Source organism: Podarcis erhardii (assembly GCF_964252035.2).
Source record: "Podarcis erhardii genome assembly, chromosome: 5".
In the NCBI taxonomy this organism is placed as follows: Eukaryota; Metazoa; Chordata; class Lepidosauria; order Squamata; family Lacertidae; genus Podarcis; species Podarcis erhardii.
The window spans coordinates 93,607,588-93,618,040 of NC_138509.1; the positions used below are offsets into that span (position 1 = coordinate 93,607,588).

Consider the following 10,453-nt stretch of genomic DNA (forward strand, 5'->3'; position numbering starts at 1 on the left):
CCCTCCCTCCCTCCCCCCGAGGCTTCCCTCAGCTCCTACCTTTGATTTTTCAACTCATATTGTTCTCTGCATAATGTAAAATTGTACAGATCCTTATATTATCTATCTACTATGTTAACAATCAATAAATTTGTGTATGTTTATTCAAAACCTGCCAAGGGGTCCAATTCATTTTGTCGTCTTTTCAAGTAATTTGAATGTCACAGTTGTCCTTATCTCGCAATTTGTATGTCGTTTTAGTCAGTTCTGCATAGTTCATCCATTTCTCTTGCCCAGACCTGGTCAGTCTTAGTCCAACACTCTAAGCACTACACTGATTTCGGTTCAGTCCCCATCCTTCTCCTTGCTGAGTTTTGCAAGGGTGACACCAAGACCAAGGAGGGGGAAAGTGGGGTGCCGTCCCCCCCACCCCAGGCAGATGTAAGAAGGCAGATGTGGGGGGGCAGCGTTCAGTGCCCCATTTGCCCAAATGGACCAGTCTCAACTGAGCGTCCTGCGAGTTAGATCACAGAATCATAGAACTGCAGGGTTGGGAGGGACCCCAGGGTCATCTAGTCTAACCCCCTGCAGTGCTGAAATCTCAACTAAAGCAGCCATGACACATGGCCACCCAACCTCTCCTTAAAAATGTTAGCGATGGAGTTTTTCGGCAAGACATTCACTTAGGGCTCCAGCTCTTGGCTGACCCTCCTACCATCCCCGTAGTCCAGGTGTGAGTTGTGTCACCCAGTATGGAATGTGAATCGTCTTTCCCTGGAAAGAAAGAAAGAAAGAAAGAAAGAAAGAGGGATTTATCTTGTGAAATTGGAAAGTGAAGTAATCCTCCATTGTCAATCCTTTCTGCTTTCACCTCATCAATTCCTATTTCTCTTCCTGCTCCTCCATCTCTACCCCTCCCCCCCTGTTCTTTCTGTATCCTTGGCTGCTTTTTTAAAACGTTTGGTAATTATTATTATTATTATTTTCCTGGTGGGGGTGATAAGTTGCCTCGCTCTCATCTTGGAGCCTTCTTCCTTTTGCGCCAGGGATGTTCTGCTCCCTCGGTTTGGCAGGCTGCCGCCTCCCAATTACAGGAGGGTGAAGCTCATTTTAATTGCATGAAGCGGCCCGGGATTAAGAGGACCTTATCGTGTAATTCCCTCTTTATCTCTTAACTTCATACTTGCGGCCCTAAACGAAGGGAGGACTGCCTTGTGCCAGCGCTTGGAATTTATGAGGTAACCTTTGTTGGCTTCCTCGCTTACGCCATGGAAAAAAAAGGGACAGAGACACAGAGAGAAACTGTAGCAGCAAACTTACCTGTGGAGTCGGCGCTGTCTGGTGACGCCTTCTGTGCTGGGAAGAACAGACCAGTCCCCGTGTGCTTTTAATGAAAGGGCTTTGCGAAGGATCTACAACACACTGGCCTGCCTTTACCCCTTTCCTTTAATTTGCGGTCCATGCTAGGATTAAAGGCATGCAACAACTGTGCTCCTCATTCATCCTTCCGACAGCCTGGAAGGTAGGCTGCTACGGACACGGCTGCCCAAGCTGCTTCACTGCCTGAGGCTGAGAACAATGGATCAGGACCGCAATACTTCAAGGAACCTACCTGGATTCTGAGATCATCTGCTGAGGCCCTTTTTTGCATGCCTCCTCCACAAGAGGCCTGGGTGATGGCGACACGAGAACAGGGGCTTTTCTGCAGTGGCTCCTCATTTGTGGAACGCTTTCTCCAGGGAGGCTCTCCTGGTGGCTTCATCACACACCTTTAGGCACCTGGCAAAAACGTTCCCCTTTAACCAGGTCTTTGGCTGATTGACATCCAACACCTTTTAAAAAGTGTTGTGGAAGGGGGAATTAGTTATTTGCTTTTGTTCTTATTTTTACTAAACATTTTGTGATTTCTATATTGTAATTTTATGTTGTGAAGCACCCTGAGACCTACAGATGAAGGGGCAGTATAAATAACAACAACAACAACAACAATAAATTATAATAATAAGATGGTGTCCCCAGGTTCTGGCAAGATGGGCAATTGAACTTTGTTCCAACTCTAGCGAAAGGGCGGCATCCTTTGCTGTGCAGGATAGTAGGCTAGGTTTGGAAGGACAGAGCAGGCCACTTAGGGGACTCAGGAAGAACAGTGGTACAGTAACTGATTCCTTGGGACTGTGTGGGGCAGGAGACAGGGACCCCCAGCATAGCAGATGGAGGCGGAGGCTGACTGGTTATAATTAACAAGCTATGCAGGTGGGACAAACTGTAATTGGTGGGGAAGTGCCCCATTTCTTCTGCTGAGGGGGAGTGGTCAGGGGACTGCTGCCACCCCCCAGCACTTGCCACCTGAGGCAGCTGCCTAATGGTAGAACCGGCCCTGGCTTTGTAAGGTATAGTAAAGGAATCCAGCTGAGTGGTGTCAAGTGTGGAATTCATTAATGTTTGCATGCTCAGCTGTTGCTGACGGCTAGCATTGCTCGGCTGACATTTCTAGAGTGAGCTGAAGAGGCTTGATTTGATAGAAAATAGATGTAAAAGAAATACCCTAAAAATACATCTTCTAGCTGGCATGTCTGCCTCGGGAGACAATGCAATGCACATCCAGGGGTGAAGTTAAACTGCTGCTTTAGCAGCACCAAAGTGTCCTCTCTGGGGCACAAGCCTGGGCAGTGTGTATGAGGGTCCTGGGCTGCCAAGATGACAAGACCCCTGCTCTAGGCCTCACTGATGGGGTCCAAAGGAGAGCAAAGCCAAACGTTTGGCACCAGTTTGGCTGCAGGAGTTGCTGGAAGGAGATGTACAAGGCGCCATTCAACTGTCTTAGGGACTCCGCTCCAGATTTGTGTAGTGTTTATTTCTTAAGCTTTTCTTCTCCCAAAGATATCTCGCAAGTCAGCAGAGATTTAGGACCAGAGTTTTCCTTCTCCAAGATGGGCTACTTTCCCAGGTGGACAAGCCCCACCTGCCCCTCACTTCCCTCTACAGCATGTGCAGAAACCACCTTCTGTGACCCACTTTATTTATTATATAGACATACTTCCCGTGGACACCTGGTTGGCTACTGTGAGAACAGGGTGCTGGACTAGATGGGCCACTCACTGGCTTGAACCAAAGTCTGTGATGCTGGTGTGTCACCCACTACAACACACACCCATCAAGGGGTGTGTGTGTGTTTGCGGTCTGGTGCTGGCTTTTTTAAAGGGAAGGAAATCGTCCCTGTTTTTCAGACAGGGAAGGAGATTATGCTGAAACCCTGACCTGAAATGTGAGGCATGCAAAGCGGGCAAAGCAATAGGGTGCGGGCTGCTGTCAGCTATTTGAGCTACACAACACAGGGCTCAAACAAGTGAGGGTCTGCCATGCACAACCTGCAATCCTACACACAAGTCCAATGGAGCTGAGTGGGGGCTTACAGCCTTAGCCAGTCTCTGGTCAATCCAGGCAACTCTGGATTCATTGCAGCCAATATAACATCCAAGGTGGATATACGAAGAAGAGACCTGTTGGATCAGGCCATAGACCCGACTAATCCAACATCTTGTTCTCACGGCAATGAACCAGGTGCCTACAGGAAGACTGCAAGCAGGATCCAAGCGCAACAGTGCTCTGAGATTCCCAGAAGCTGGTGTTATTAATACGAAGCACACCTCCTCCAACAGAGGAGGGAGAACGCAATAGCCGTTGTGGCAAGTATCCATGGACAGCCTAGCCACCCATAAATTTGGCTGCTCCTCTTTTGAAGTCATCCAATCTGTGGAGCAATAAAACTGTGAGCATATTTGCCAAGCTAAGCAGGGTCCGGTATGGTTTCAAACTGGATGGGAGACCTCGTATTGAGATTCGTTAGACCAGATGACTATGACTGCAGTGACCAACATGCATTCATGAGGAACTGCATGGGAAGCCCCTCCTTCTCATGTATGCTAATGAATGCAAGTAAATTGGGGCCAGAACTTGCCCTCCTCCATCTGCGTTCCTCGCATTCACTTTGATCTGCGAGCCAAACAAATCCAGCTATTGCAGCAATCAGCCTAAAGCAAAACCACACACTAGGGGTGCTTCCGGATGACTGCATATTATGGGACGGGTGCTCTCAACCGCCACCCCCATACACGCAAGGTGGTTTGTTCTTTTTTGCAGAGTCCGAATGACACTCCGTATTTCCCCCACCCACTTAATCCTGATTTACCTTTTCTGGGGAGAGGAATGAATCCAGTAAGTTTCTTTTTTTCACAACGCCCCCTGTTGCCAATTACGCATTTGCCATATCTCAACAACCCATTTGCAAATTAAACCTCCATCTGGAATCGCCCCAAAGTGGCAAAATTCTGTGCCTCAGCCCATGGGCGTAGCCAGGATTTGTGTTTGGGGCGGGTCAGAATTTATTCTAGAGAGGGCAGAACCGAGCTATCTGCGACGCGATTGGTCAATTAGTTAAGAATTTTTGTTTAATTACTTGCACCCCTGCACCCCCCCCGACTACGCCCATTCTCAGCCCCCACAGCGGGATGTCAATGCCGCTTACAACTTTTACTGAGATTATTACGAGTACTGTTATTATTTCTGAGTCTTGACCAAATAAATTCTTCACATCACCCAAATGCTGCAGATATATCCACTGTCCTTAACTGATGTGTTGGCTGATTTTTGGTGCTCCCTGTGCGCCCCCCACCCCCTGCCAAGTTCCATAGCAGAAATAAAATCTTCCCGGTCCTTTTTCTCCCTCCCTCCTTCCTTTCTTTCTCCCTCCCTTTCTTTCTCCCTACGTGCGCGCTGGCCTCCGCTCGTCGGCGCGGGGAGCCGCCCCCCGCCGGCTCTGGCTGGCGACAGACCCGATGGAAGATCCTCGTTAATCTTCATTGATGCGGACTGGAGAAGAGGCAGCTTGGAGATGAGACGCGACAGGGAGGGCTGAGCCTCCCGCCCGCTCGCCGGCAGCACCTCGCCCGCCCCGGCGCGCACTCGGCTGCGCTCCGCTTGCCCGCTCGCAGCGCGTCTAGATAGAGCTGTCGCGCCGTCCTCGGAGCCTTGGACAGGTCCATGGGAAAGAGGCGGGCGTCGAGGCTGAGGGGCTGCGGCGGCTGCCCCGCATCTGCCCCACATGCAGCTGCCGCAGCTTGCCCTCCTGCTCCACTCTCTGCAGGCCGCCTGCGCTCCTGTTGCCCCGGCGTCCCCACACCCCAACCTTTCTTACCCCAGGTCAATTCCTAGGGGCCGAGCTGCCTTCGCTCCACTATAAAATATTAATTCAAATGGTGTGCGCACTGCGGCTTGTGATATTATTATTATTATTATTATTATTATTATTATTATTATTATTAAAATTTGTGTACCACCCTATTATTTCAATTTGTGTACCGGGTGGCGCCGTGGGTTAAACCACAGGGCCTAGGGCTTGCCGATCAGAAGGTCGGCGGTTTGAATCCCCGCGACCGGGTGAGCTTCGGTTTCTCGGTCCCTGCTCCTGCCCACCTAGCAGTTCAAAAGCACGTCAAAGTGCAAGTAGATAAATAGGTACTGCTCCGGCAGGAAGGTAAACAGCATTTCTGTGCGCTGCTCTGGTTCGCCAGAAGCGGCTTAGTCATGCTGGCCACATGGCCCAGAAGCTGTCTGCGGACAAACGCCGGCTCCCTCAGCCTATAGAGTGAGATGAGCGCACAACCCCAGAGTCATCCGCAACTGGACCTAATGGTCAGGGGTACCTTTACCTTTACCACCCTATACCTGCAGGTCTCAGTGCCGTTATGCGGGGTGGGGCTCCCTACCCCCCACTCCAATATTCAGGTTGGCACTCCTGTCCATCATGGTGACATTCCCAATCTCTTCTCTGTTTTTCTGCCCTCTGACCATATGTTTGCATTTCCCTGCTTGCTCCCCTCCCCACTCATCTCCCCGTGGCTTCCACATTGCAGAAAGAGAGAGAGAGAGAGGAGTTCATTTCCCCCAGGACCGCCTGACAGAAGCCAGATCAGCTCCCAGCTTCTCCTTCTCCTTTAATCATCCAAAGGCACCCTGCGAGGTGGGGGCACTTCGGCTGACCCACTTGTGACCCTCTCCCAAAGGATGCAGGGGCAAAGAAATGGGTGAGCAGCGGGAGGGGGACAACCCAAATGTGGGAGAGGTCTGGCCAGAGAGGTCTGGCGTTGGGTCCTCTGGCCTGGCCTCCTCTCCACCTTTCAGAAGCCTTATCAGTTTGAGTTACTGAGTGGCGAGTGAAGCAAAGCCCCGTCGCCCTACCCTGAAGCCAGTGGAGGGCCATTGGAGGGTGACCTCCCAAGGAAAAGGGCCTGACCTGCTGCTTCTCTCAGGAAACCCATCAACAGCAGCCCCATACCCGCCAAAATTTATCCAGTGAAAATAGGGATGTCCCATTCCATTTCCGAATGGGGTGGGGCTGCCCACTCCTAAATCAATAAAATTCAATAAAAATGCATAGCAAACTGAGGTTCTGCCCCCCCCCAAGAAAAGGCCTCCCCCCTAAGAGAAATCCTGGCTACACCCATGTCCCATTCCATAATGATAATTTTATTATTTCTACCCGCCCATCTGAATGGGTTGCCCCAGCCACTCTGGGCAGCTTCCAACATACAGTGGTACCTCTCGTTGCGAACGGGATCCATTCCGGAGGCCAGTTCGCAACATGAATAGAACGCAACCCACAGCGGCACGTGTGCGCATGCTAGGGTTGTGATTTGCCGCTTCTGCACATGCACGCGATGTCATTTTGCGCATCTGCGCATGCACGAGTGATGACACCCGGAAGTAACCCTTTCCCGTACTTCCAGGTCGTCGCGGGACACAACCTGAAAAAACGTATCATGAAGCAAACGTAACATGAGGTATGACAGTATATGAAAACATAATAAACATTTATTTTTTTAAAAAAAACCTTCCCTTCAGACAATTCGGGGGTCAGATAATTCCATACTTTTTAACATTTTTCCACTGAAAATAGGAACTTTCTAAGGAAAAGTGGGACATTCCGGGATTACCGTATTTTTCGCTCTATAGGACGCACTTTTTCCCCTTCAAAAATGAAGGGGAAATGTGTGTGCGTTCTATGGAGCGAAAACGCCACAGCCCCATGACCCCCTCCCGGCTGGAGAGGTGACGCGCGGCTATGGCAGGATCCTCTTTAGCTGTGCGCCACCTCTCCAGCTGGGAGAGCGCTTGAGGGGCTAAAGAAGCCATAGCCCCGCGACCCTCTCCCAGCTGGAGAGGTGACGCGCGACTATCGCAGCAGCCTCTCCGCTGCGCCTTTCCGCTGCTCCCTGACCTATTCTTTGGGGCTGGTGGTGGGCTTCCCCCCGCCAGCCCCAAAGAGCAGGTCGAAAGGAACCTGAAGCCTGGAGAGCGAGAGGGGTTGGTGCACACCGACCCCTCTTGCTCTCCAGGCTTCCAAGGTAGCCGCCTGAACGCACCTTAAACGGCACCTTGTTTTAGAGCGGGAAAACAAGAGGGGGGAAATTCTCCCCCTCTCTGCGCAGCGCCTCCTGCCGCTTCGCTGAAGGGGCACTGGGCAGAGAGGGGGAGAATTATTTTTCTTGTTCTCCCCCCTCTAAAACAAGGTGCATCCTATTGTCCGGTGCGTCCTATGGTGCGAAAAATATGGTAAATCAGAAACCAGCATGGCTTCTCTAAATCAGGGATGTCCCTGGAAAATAGGGACATTTGGAGGGTCTGCAGTCCTCACCACCACCAAACCCAATTCTGGCTCTGCTGTCAGTGTTTTGGGGCCTGAAGAGGATGACTTACTTATTGCTTTTTGATACCACCCTTTTCTCTAAGAAGCTCAAGGTGGTGCAGAAGGTTCTACCCCTCCACATTTAATATTCACAACAACCCTGTGAGGTAGGTCAGGTTGAGAGGCAGCGGTTGGCCCAAGGTCACCCAAGTGGGCTTCCTGACCGAGTAGGGATTTGAACCCTGCTCTCCCAAGTCCTAGTCTGACATTCTAAACACTAGAACCACACTGGCTCTCATTTGCGTATCCCGTGAGGAGCGTTTGGATAGATTTCACCTGGAGAGGCGGCAATGAAGAGGTGATATGAGAGCCATCTCCAAATGTCTGAAGGGATTGCAGGGTAGGCAGGGAGCAAATTTGTTTTCTGTTGCACTAGAAAGTCGGACCTGAACCAACGTGTCCAAATTGCAAGAAAGGGGGGGGGGGTTGACAGAACAAACAAGGAAATAACTTGCATATAATTCATCTGACGGTGGAACAGACTGCCTGGGAAGATGGTTCGTTCTCCTTGTTGTTAAAGCAGAGGTTGAAGGGAGACCTCTCAGCGATGAGGCAGGAATGGATTTCCTGTACGTGAAGCATTTCCCGTAGCCAAGCTGAGTAAGACCTTGGAGAGAGAGACTGCTGCCAGTCCGAGGAGGAAGCACTGGGTGAAAATAGCGCCATGGACCGACGCTAGACAAGTGATGCTATCTATGTTATTGCCCTTGCGATCTGATCTATGGGAATGACCCAGAATACTGGCTTGATTCACAAAGTAGGCAGGGCGACAGAAATGTTGAAACACCGGATTATTGATAGGTAGCCGTGTTGGTCTGCCATAGTCAAAACAAAATAAAAAAATTCCTTCCAGTAGCACCTTAAAGACCAACTAAGTCAGTTCTTGGTATGAGTTTTCGTGTGCATGCACACTTCTTCAGATACTCATACCAAGCTCATACCAAGAACTGACTTAGTTGGTCTTTAAGGTGCTACTGGAAGGAATTTGTTTTGTTTTGACTATGGCAGACCAACACGGCTACCTATCTGTAACTGGAACTATGGAAGGCACCACATTGAGCCGCAGGTATCTGAAGAAGTGTGCATGCACACGAAAGCTCATACCAAGAACTGACTTAGTTGGTCTTTAAGGTGCTACTGGAAGGAATTTGTTTTGTTTTCACCGGATTATTGTTACTGCTAGGGCTGGGCACCAGATTTGGCTGAGGCCAAACTCCTGAGACCCATTCGGAGGGATCCAGGCATCGTCCAAGTTGTGTTGAGACAATCTCAAACCAGCTCTTAGAATCCCAAGACAGCCACATGCCTCGTCCCCACTTTGTTACTGCAAGGAGTCATTAGGCTGAGCTGGGTCAAAGCACAGCAATGCACCCCTTCCATTTTTGAGTTCCCATTTGCAAGCTCCTCCAGACTGCCTTTCCCAAACGGAGCTGTCATCTACCTCAGAGATAAAGTGCTGCAAACAGGCACTGCAAAACTTCAGATCTCAGCTGCCGGCCTGGCTCACAATTCCCCCCTCAATCGCAGCTTCTTTGTCAGAATCCTAAAGGCTCTGCTTTTTGTTTGTTTTTTTGAATCCAGGAAAGCAGAGTGGAGTAATATTCTGTTCTGCCTTCTGTTCAGCCTTGCAATGTGGCAATGGAAAGCCTCTTATATGTACGTGTTTTCTTTCGTTCTTGTTCTGAACGTGCGTCCAGGAATATTATCTGAACAAATGCAGCCATTGAGTGGGTAAAGGACGGACACGGTGTGGCTGTTTATGGTCGGGGCAGTGTGTGTGTGTGCACATAATGTGCAATGTGCATGCGTGTGTGTGGCTTTATGGGACTGTGGGCAACCTGTTTTTGGTGGTCTCCCACATGGCCCTTTTCCCGCAGGGCCCAGAGACATTTTAAAGAGGTGCCAGGAGAACAGTCCTAAAACTGTCAGATTTTACTGCTGGGAGAGTGCAGGCGCTTTGCCCCCTTCTCTCCCCCTCCCCTTTTTATTTTACTGCTGGGACAAAGCAGACCCTCACCCCAACCCCAACCCCCGCCTCCCTGGTTTCCTGAACCCTTAGTCCCACCCTGGCCTTGTGTGGCCTGAAGATCAGGGGTCTGGACTGCGGGGCAGGGGGTGGGGGTGGGGGTGGGGAGAGAGGTCACCAAACTTGTGGGAAAGTTCTGCGGAAGTCCTGCACCTTGGATTTAGGATGGAGAAAACTCAGGTGGCATTTAAAGGGGTGGGCCAATGGTGGACTGAAAACTGCAGGTTTGGAAGGGGAAAATGACTCCTCTCTTGGGGCCATCCTAACAGACCAACCCTAAGCTGCTTTACTTGGATGTAAACCCTCTTTTGTCCCATATGGCTTAGCTCCACGGTACATAGCATGGCAGCCAGCGCCTAGGGGCCGAGTTCCCTTCATTCCCCCCAATAAAATATTTGAGGGGGCCAGGAGACCCCAAAGTTGCTGGGAATTACCATTCAAATGTTGTGCATGTGCCATGCCTTGCGATTGATTATGTGGCCTGGGGCTTACCTGTCCGTTCCCCTCCCCCCACCCCATATTTTATTCAAGCTGGCATCCTTGATCGCAGCCAAGCATTGCAACTAGGTTGGATGTCAATTTCGGCTTCTCTCAGGCCTCATCGGCACCACACATTTGAAGCCGTGTTGCACCCCTTGAAACTGTAGCTTGTTAAGTTTGCTGTGAGTCCTTGGGAGACCCCTGCTCTCCTCTCGGAGCTAGAG

At 50.5% G+C, this 10,453-nt stretch overlaps 1 long non-coding RNA gene across 1 annotated transcript; it reads right to left on the reverse strand.

The window, feature by feature from the left end:
- Window positions 1-205: 205 nt before the first annotated feature.
- Window positions 206-4,318, reverse strand: LOC309342046. Its single transcript, XR_014156689.1, has 3 exons — window positions 4,169-4,318; window positions 1,300-1,811; window positions 206-753 (listed from the first exon to the last, which is right to left on the reverse strand). It is a non-coding gene; the product is annotated as an uncharacterized lncRNA (long non-coding RNA).
- Window positions 4,319-10,453: the final 6,135 nt, after the last annotated feature.